This window comes from Dipodomys spectabilis, unplaced genomic scaffold (assembly GCF_019054845.1).
Source record: "Dipodomys spectabilis isolate Male_0828 unplaced genomic scaffold, ASM1905484v1 ptg000332l, whole genome shotgun sequence".
NCBI lineage: Eukaryota > Metazoa > Chordata > Mammalia > Rodentia > Heteromyidae > Dipodomys > Dipodomys spectabilis.
The window spans coordinates 515,811-524,684 of NW_024871009.1; positions in this window are offsets into that span (position 1 = coordinate 515,811).

Genomic DNA, 8,874 nt, shown 5'->3' on the forward strand with positions numbered 1-8,874 from the left:
AACTATGTTATACCACAAAATGTTCTAGGGAACCATTTTTGGTTATTAAAGAACTAGTCATCAACAAGGCTTATTCCTCATTGCCTTTAGCATTGTAGTAATTACTCTAATTCTTAATCTCTGTGTGATAGGTTGTATATCCTTCTATGCTGTACTTTCATACCAGAACTCCTTTGCTTTCTAAAAATCACAGTCTTTTATATTTCTCTATGAACAATTTCTGATATTAAGTCGACAAATCCAGACAGCAGAGGATGCTAATGTAAGAGTCCCTTAACACATGAATCATTAATGTAACAACATGGAAAAGGAGGATAAATTTATTGCTACCTCGATTTTTCTGAAAAGTTGCAATGTCATCATTTGATTCAAATTTCCATTCTTTGTCTACATAGTGTCAATAAGTGCACATAATTGCAAATATAAGACGGATGCTGGTGGCTCACACCTGTAATCCTAGCTACTCAGAAAGTTGAGAAAACAAGATTGTGGTTCAAAACCAGCCTGGTCAGGAAAGTCCATGAGACTCTTATATTTAATTAACCACATAAAACCCAGAAGTGATGCTGTACCAAAAGTGACAGAGTGCTCAACTTGAGCTGAAGAACTGAGGGACAGGGCCCAGTATCAGAGTTAAAGACCCAAGACCAACAAAAAAGTGCAAATATGACTTTAAGTTTCCCCAAAAGGAATGACAAAGGCAATAGTAATCTTCCTAAGTAGAAAAAATAATTCCAAAATGATTCAGTGCACCTTCTTTTATGGTTTCTTAGCTGGACATATTCTCTTCCTTTAAAAATTGTCAAATATTAGCTTTATAATAAACTTCATCTAATATTTCTTGGTTCAAAGGAGAAGTCCATACAGTTGAAGTCACTTGAATTTATTACTATCTCAGTTCAGACAACCCAGGCAGGAGAGTCTGTGTAAATCTTATCTGTGATTAAACACTAAAAAAGCCAGAAGTGGAGTTTAGGCTCAAGCAATAGAGTACTAGGTTTGGGGGAAGTTGGGCACGAAAGACAACTGTACTGGGACAGGATCCATCCTCTAGGTTCAAGACCCAAAAACAGCACAAACTAAACAAACAAACAAAGAAATAAAAAAACACATGTTTCTTTGAGACCATCCTTAAAGCACTGGTTTGAGAAGAGGCTCCTTTCGCTGATCATACTCACTGGATCCTGCTTTGTGGAATCCTTATTGCTATGGAGAACTTGGGACCAGACTAAAGAATTGGGTAACTGACTCCTGCAACAAGAGAATCATCTCAGGAGTGAAATATCTGTCCATAAGTCTCTTTAAAACTCTCATAACTTTGTTTCTTTGCAGGAGAACACTTTTAAAACAAATTTATTTCCTTTTATTCTATGCTGGCCTTAAAATGGCATATTGTTTCCTTTTGTTATACTCTTAACTAGAAGTTTACAGACAAGGTTTATATAAGTAAAGGACACACTTGAAAAAGTCAGGAACAGAGTTTCCTTCAGGCCTTGGATTCTTTTCTTGTACCGTAAAAATGACAGCACAAATTACCATGATCTTTGTCATTTTCCTATGTTCAACTCCTCTCTTGGGATCAGTTTTCACTTGCAATAACAGTTCCTTCCAATTACTTCCAGTAACAATCTATGGTGCTGCTCCAGGTAAAATGAATATTTTCTGGCTTCATTGAAATAGCACAAGTATATCTTTGAACATGAGGTAAAATGTGTTTCAGAGATAACTTTATAACGAGAAAATATTGAATTTGCATGGCTTATGAAACCTTATTCATGTACATATGGCCATATAAGATGATGTTAAGTGAAATGGAACCCAAGATAGGGACACAACTTGCTTTTTCGTTCGTGCTATTTTTTAAAAGTATCTAACATGTAGTATGTGAATTTTTGTTTCTCTTCTATTTTCTTCCTCCATGGTATAACCCCTGTTTTCATTATATTTATTGTCAGCGACCTGCATCTTGCATATACATTTTTCTAATGTGGGGAGGGGAAGGGAAATAACAAAATGCTTAAACAAGTATACAGTATGACCTATTGTATCAATGAGTTGTACAAGGCACTATGTAGAAAATTAGCTTTACAACTTGAGGAGGGGAGAAGGGAGTTGGGATTGTGGGGAGGAAAAGGATTGTAGGAGAAAAACAAAAGAGGAGGTAACAATGCTTGATAGATAATGTACTCATTAAATTTCTTATGTAACTCTAACCCTTCTTTAAACCATTTTTACAATAAAAAACATGAAAAAAACATCCTGGACTACTTTAGTTCAAATTTCTTAAGTGCTCTGTAATTAAGACCAATTTTATGTGGGAAGAATGTTCTCAGAAACATTTTTTGTGTGTGTTTGTTTTGTGCATTATTTCCCAAGTGTACATAAGTTAGAAGTAGGAAAAACAATAGGAATAATAAGAGAAAAAGAAGTTTTGTGCTTAAGTATAATGGTTCAATACACTATAGAAGACTCTTTCAATAAGATAACTTTGAAAGAAAATCCAAGGCCAGTATGTAGATCTATGGGAGTGATATAGGGAAAGCATTACTACTAAGTGGAACATGGACGATGAGGCCACTCTTGTTTTCTACTAGGTCTAAATCATGGTAGTTAATCATGCAAATTTGTATAAAGTAGAACAGAAGAGCAATTCTGGTTCCAAAACAAGTCGGATATAAGAGCATGGACTTAACTGGAAAAAAAGGCCATATTGAGAGAGCAGGAAATATAGTAGCAATGAACTGGTGGATAAGATCACATTTCTTTTTCTTTTTTAGTTTTTTTTTTTTGATGGTTGTGGGTCTTGAACTCTGGGACTGGGCGATGTCTCTCCCCTCTTCAGCTCAAGGCTAGAGCTCTACCATTTGAGCCACAGTGCCAATTCAAGTTTTCTGGTGGTTAATTGGAGATAAGTGCCTCAGAAAACTTTCATACTGGTGCTTGATCTGAACTGCAATCCTCAGATCTCAACCTCCTGAGTAACTAGGGTTATAGGTTTGAGCCACCAGTACCAGGCTTAAGATCACATTTCTAGCAGTACACACTCAGGATATGTAATGTGTATGTTCATCTATCTTTGTATGAAATCTTGAGTTAAAAATCTAGGCTACAAGTCAGACTTTACATTCACAAAAATGTTTGTAGTTTAAAACCATACTCCTGAAAAAATAAAAACTAAGAATGTAAAAGAGTCTGGAAAGTTAAGTTTGCATCCAGCTTCGGCAGAACAGTCTTTGCAACACTGCCTATAATTAACCAGCCAAAAACTGCATTGGATGAATGGCTTAAGTGATGGGATACTAGTTATGAGCAACAGTGCTGAATAATAGCCTGAGGTTTCTGCATACATACATACAAACATTTACACACGCACAGAAGCACTTATATGTGCAAACACACATATGAAACAACTCTCACAATGTGTAGAAAAGTTAGAAAATAATAGATAATATGTCCTGTGTAAGACTAGAATCAATTGATAATTTTTAATATTAGAAAGTCGTCACGTGAACTTTCCCCCCAAAAGCTTGAGACTATTACATAGGTAGTGACCAGAGATAGTAAAAGAGCCAAGTAATAATTATTAAAGGGATCGGATCCATGGAAGAATGAATCAGAGACCCCTGCAGGTGCATCTGAAAATGTTCATATCCTGTGTCAAATGTTAGAACATCTTTGAAAATTGTACAGAAACAGTTTGAGCAGTCAGTCTAGTGGATAAGATCATCGGAGAAGTTCAGAATTACTAGTATGTTTCTCGATTAAATAAACCAACAAAATATGGCAGGGCAATGCGATACAAGTCTGGAATTCTAGCACTCTAATACAGGAGATTAGAGAGTGGATAAAATAGTAATATCTTCCCTGGACTAGGTAGTATAATTTTGCCTCAGTAAAACAAACGAAAGGACAAGAAAGGAATTCACAGTTGGAAGTTTGGGCTAATTTTGTCATTACTTTTTGAGAAGTCAAGTTTCCTGTTGAAATGCAACTCATATATCATCCTCAGTCATGTTTTGAATGCTCTCTTCATTACAAAATACTTCTAGATGCAAAATAGTTCATGATTCCGAACCAAAAATTTGAAAAATTTAGCATCATTATGTTGGATTCCAAAGAAATAATGAAGGATTACAAAAGCTTAAGCCTGGAGAAACAGCAAAATTATCTAATGTAGGACTTTGTAGACCCTACTAAATTAGAATTTAGATTTAAAATAAATATCTACTTCTTGTAATTTCATATTCTATAGGATACTATAAAATACTTTTTAATTAGAAGTTTTAATTTACAAATTCACAAATGATTCTGGCATTCTATTTGTCTAGAATATTCTTTCAAGAGAGTTGTAATTAGGACTTAGTTAATAGATAATTCCAAAAGTTCATGTATAACATGATAATGTGAATAATCTAGAAAGAGTTGACAATAAATGGATGCTATTAATTTATAAATTTAGTAAAAGAGCAATATTTGAGACTTCGGTGTAACATGGTATGAAGAGAGATATTGTTTGAAATCTTTTTTCTTCTACCTGTACATAACAAAGGAAGAAATTTCCTTAATTGTATACCTCTGTATACAATGAGAAAAATACTAGGTTTGGGGTTTGTTTTCATTTTGTTTTTGTTGTTTTGTGTGTCATAGGGCTTCACGTCTGGGCCTGGGCACTTTTCCTGAGCCTGTTTTTTGCTCAAGTATACTGCTCTACCACTTGAACCTCAGTGCTACTTGTGTCTGGCTTTTCCTTTGCAGTTTATTGGAGATAAGAATCTAAGGAACCTTCCTGCCTGGGTGGGCTTTGAACCATAATATACAGATCTTTGCCTCCTGAATATCTATGGTAGACGAAAATATATCTATAAATAATATTTTCAAGTTTTCTGATCTTAAGATCAACACTTGAGGGAAAATGATGCAGCAAAGTTTAGTGTAGTGTTCTTTCAACAATAGAAAGGGCATAACATTAGCAGAAGTGTAGAATTTTTTCACAATACTGATAAGCTAGTCATGCTGTGAATTTAGAGAATTTTAAGGTGCACCTTACAAGGTGGAAACTGTTGGGTTAGAATGACTTTACTGCATAAAATGTTCGGATTGATTGTCATTGAAATAATAGCTTACTATGATAAACAAATGTTTACTCTACAGGAATTAATTATTATAGATACTTCATAGTTTTATCTTCTACCAGAATGTGGCTAGTTTCTCTGTTGACCTTTAAATATGTAATGCCCCATTGGAAACTGCATCTATTGCAGAATTAAATAAAATGCATACAGGCACTGTTTTAAATGTCTCTGGTATGGCATGCTCAGAATTTGAAAATGAGTTGTTAGTAGAACACATACATTCTGTCCTCTTAACAAATATTCAGTTTTAAAAATTAGGAGTTTCCAGAGAATTGAACTATTTTCTATTTAGTATGAGACAATACTAAAATAATGCTTTTTAAAAAAATAATGGCAAGTATATTCTGAAAATTTTTATAGTTTGATAGCATTCAAGTTGATGATCCTCTGACAAAGACAGGGGAAATTAATTCAAATTAAAAGCCAAATATTGTTCATTTTTAAAAAAATTAATACACATAGAATATCATTTACTATAGAAATACCGTGAAATTATATTTTATGTAGCTTATTTTTAAATTAAATTTTATTGTCAAGGTGATATATAGAAGGGGTTGCAGTAATTGTAAAGTAGTGAATATCTAACAAGTCGAACTTTTTATGCCCTCCCTCATTTTTCTCACACTTTTACTTCATCCCAATACACCTCACAAGTTGTAATGTGAATATCCTACATCTTTTCTTGTGAGTATTGCTATTGCATTGGTTTTCCCTTTGTCCTTTGTCTCGCCATTTTGTTGTTCCTCTACCTTTGCCAAATTAAGATAAATGTGTATATAATACACAGGATACTGAAATCAAATACAGCAGGGAATAAACCATAGGGGAAAACACAAAAGAAAAAAGAAATAATGTGGTGATTGAAGGTGTTTAATGAGAAATCAAAATGTATAAGTAGTCCTTTGCTATAAGTTAAATCTCACTTTTTCTTTTTGGAGAATATAATGATCAAAGTAATATTTGAGAATCGGCAAGCAATTGTTCAGAATCATGCTTCCAGTGCAAGTGGATCAACAGTAAGTAATCCTCAATACCATTTTCCACAAAGTTTTGTCACAGATACAATCGGCCTGCCTTCTCTTGCTGCTTTCCTAGCCTGGACCTATTCCTTCATTGTACATGAAAAGTGTGATTCAACTGATTTCATTCATATCTGTTCCTAGAATTATCAAGGATTTAGATTCTTGTCTGCAATATGATTAAATCTACGTCTCTTCATGTAGGCTGCTAAAAATGTATTTACCCAATTCAAGTAAATACATAAATTCTATTTCCATCTTTTTTAAACCATAAAATTCTTCTTTCTCTATAAATTGATCAGAGGCATGCATTTGTGGCTATCTGGGTCATTGCACATCTGTCTCTCTTCCTCTCTCTTTAATATTTCTCATAGTTAATAGGATTGCTCTATAATTATCATAATTCATTTTGCTTTTATATTTTTGGTTGCATAATTTTACTTTCTGCTCTGCCATTTCCCAAATCATTTATATAGAAGGCATTATTTCATCTTTTCTCATTCCTAGAATAAGCTGCATATGAAGACACCACTGGTCCTTATTTTCAATCTGTAACTTTGAATACGGAGGAAAATCTTTCCTCTGCTCTCCATCAATTCCCTACTCTCCAGTTAGAATAATTTTGAATAGTAAAAATGGAAAAAGGGAAAATAAATCATGGTGAAAACACAGATGCAGAAAATTCACCGGATTTTTCTGAACAGTTCAACTAACCTGATCTATTAGGGAAATACCTGGACACCTCATTCCCATTGTCACTCAAAGTCTCAGGTTAGGCAATTCTAATGAAGACGAGGAACATGATGAAAAAGTGAGGAATGGTATCAATTGCAAGAAAAATGGAGAAGGATCCATGCAAATTTCTTCTTTGGGCTGCTGAAAATAATCAGGTTATTACACTGCAGAGACTACTTTCCAAAAAGGCCACTCATGTGAATACTAGGGATGACGATTATTATACCCATATTCATCAGGAAGCCTACAGTGGACACTTAGACACTGTCCGTGAATTGGTGACTCAAGCGGAAGATATTCATACAATAACTGTAGATGGCTGAACAACCCTGCGCAGTGCTTATATGTGGAATAATATTAGAGAGGCTTTCTTCTTACTTCATCATGATGCAGATACCAATGGCCCCCTTGCATCTTGCTGCTGGGAATTGAGATAGCAAAGACATGTTCGATCTGCTTCTGTTGAACCATTTTTTCTGAAGATCAACTTGGAAGAAACTGTATTTGATATTGCCAAAAGGATAAGTATGTATCACTACCTCTTTGAAGTTTTGGAAGGCTGTACAAATTGCTCTCCTAAGTCATAATGGTTTGGTTAAGTTTCTTAAATTTCAAAAATGCCATTGCATTCTTTGTTTCCATACAAAATATTTTCACAATCCAAATAACAATAATAGCTTACTATAACATTTCATAGATTCCATGGAAGTCTTCCAAGTGAATTGCCTGACTTTGATGTCAAAATGTATTCAAGAGTTAGTTGTATACATCTATAATGATTTCTGGAGAGTTTGTGCTTTTTTATTGTAATTAAGTGGTTACATAATTTCCCTAATTTCACAGTATTGTGGGATAGTGATGCTCAGTTAAAGTCACAAACACATTCTAACATTTCTGGAGCAAATTGTCTATCACAGTCTATAACATTTATGAGTTCTATGAGCTTTGCGATACAGTTATTACTTCCACATTGGTTGGTATGTACATTTCTTTTGTTTTGCATAACATCAGCTGTTCCCTTTTTCCCACTTGTTTTCTCCCTCCCATCCCTGCCATTAACTTGCTTAGTTCATTTTGGTCAATATCCAGTGCAGCTGACGGGTTTTTCCCTGATTCCCTCTACTTCTATGTCATCTTCCTGGCTCCCCTCCATTGTACACATATATACCATATATGTGATCAGCAGCATGGGGTTATTTAGTAGAGATTCGACCAGATGAGTGGAAGTCCTTTGTTTCTTCAGTCCTGTTAATTTTGTCGTATTGCCTAACATTTTGGTTTTAACATCCACTTATCAGGGAGAACATGTACTGTTTGTCTCTTTGCTCTTGTCTTACCTTGCTCAACATGATCACCTTCTAGCTCCATCCATTTCCCTGCAAATGCCATTATTTTTTCATTTCTAATGGCTGCATAATATTGCATTGTGTATAGATACCACAATTTTGGGATCCATTCATCTGTGGTGGGACATCTGGGTTGTTTCCATATCCTGGCTATTACGAACAGTGTGGCAATAAACATGGAGGTGCATGTGTCCCTGTATACAGGTTCCTGTTGTTCAGGATGGATGCCTAGAAGTGGTATGACTTGGTCATAAGGGAGGTCAATATTTAGCTTTCTTAGGACTCTCCAGACTGTTTTCCAAAGTGGTTGTATAAGTGTACATTCCCACCAGCAGTGTAATAGGGTTCCTCTTTCTCTGCATCCCCTCCAGCGTTTGTCATTGGCTGACTTGAGGATGTGGGACATTCTGACTGGGGTAAGGTGGTATCTAATGATTGTCTTTATTTACATTTCCTTCACAACCAGGGATAGTGAACATTTCCTAATGTGTTTCTTTGCCATTCTTATCTCTTCTTCTGAGAAGTCTCTCTTTAGTTCCCTTGCCCATTTAGTAATTGGTTTGTTAGGTTTTTGAGGTCCTAGTTTCTTGAGTTCCCTATACATACTGGATATTAACCCCTTTTCAGATATAGTGCTGGTAA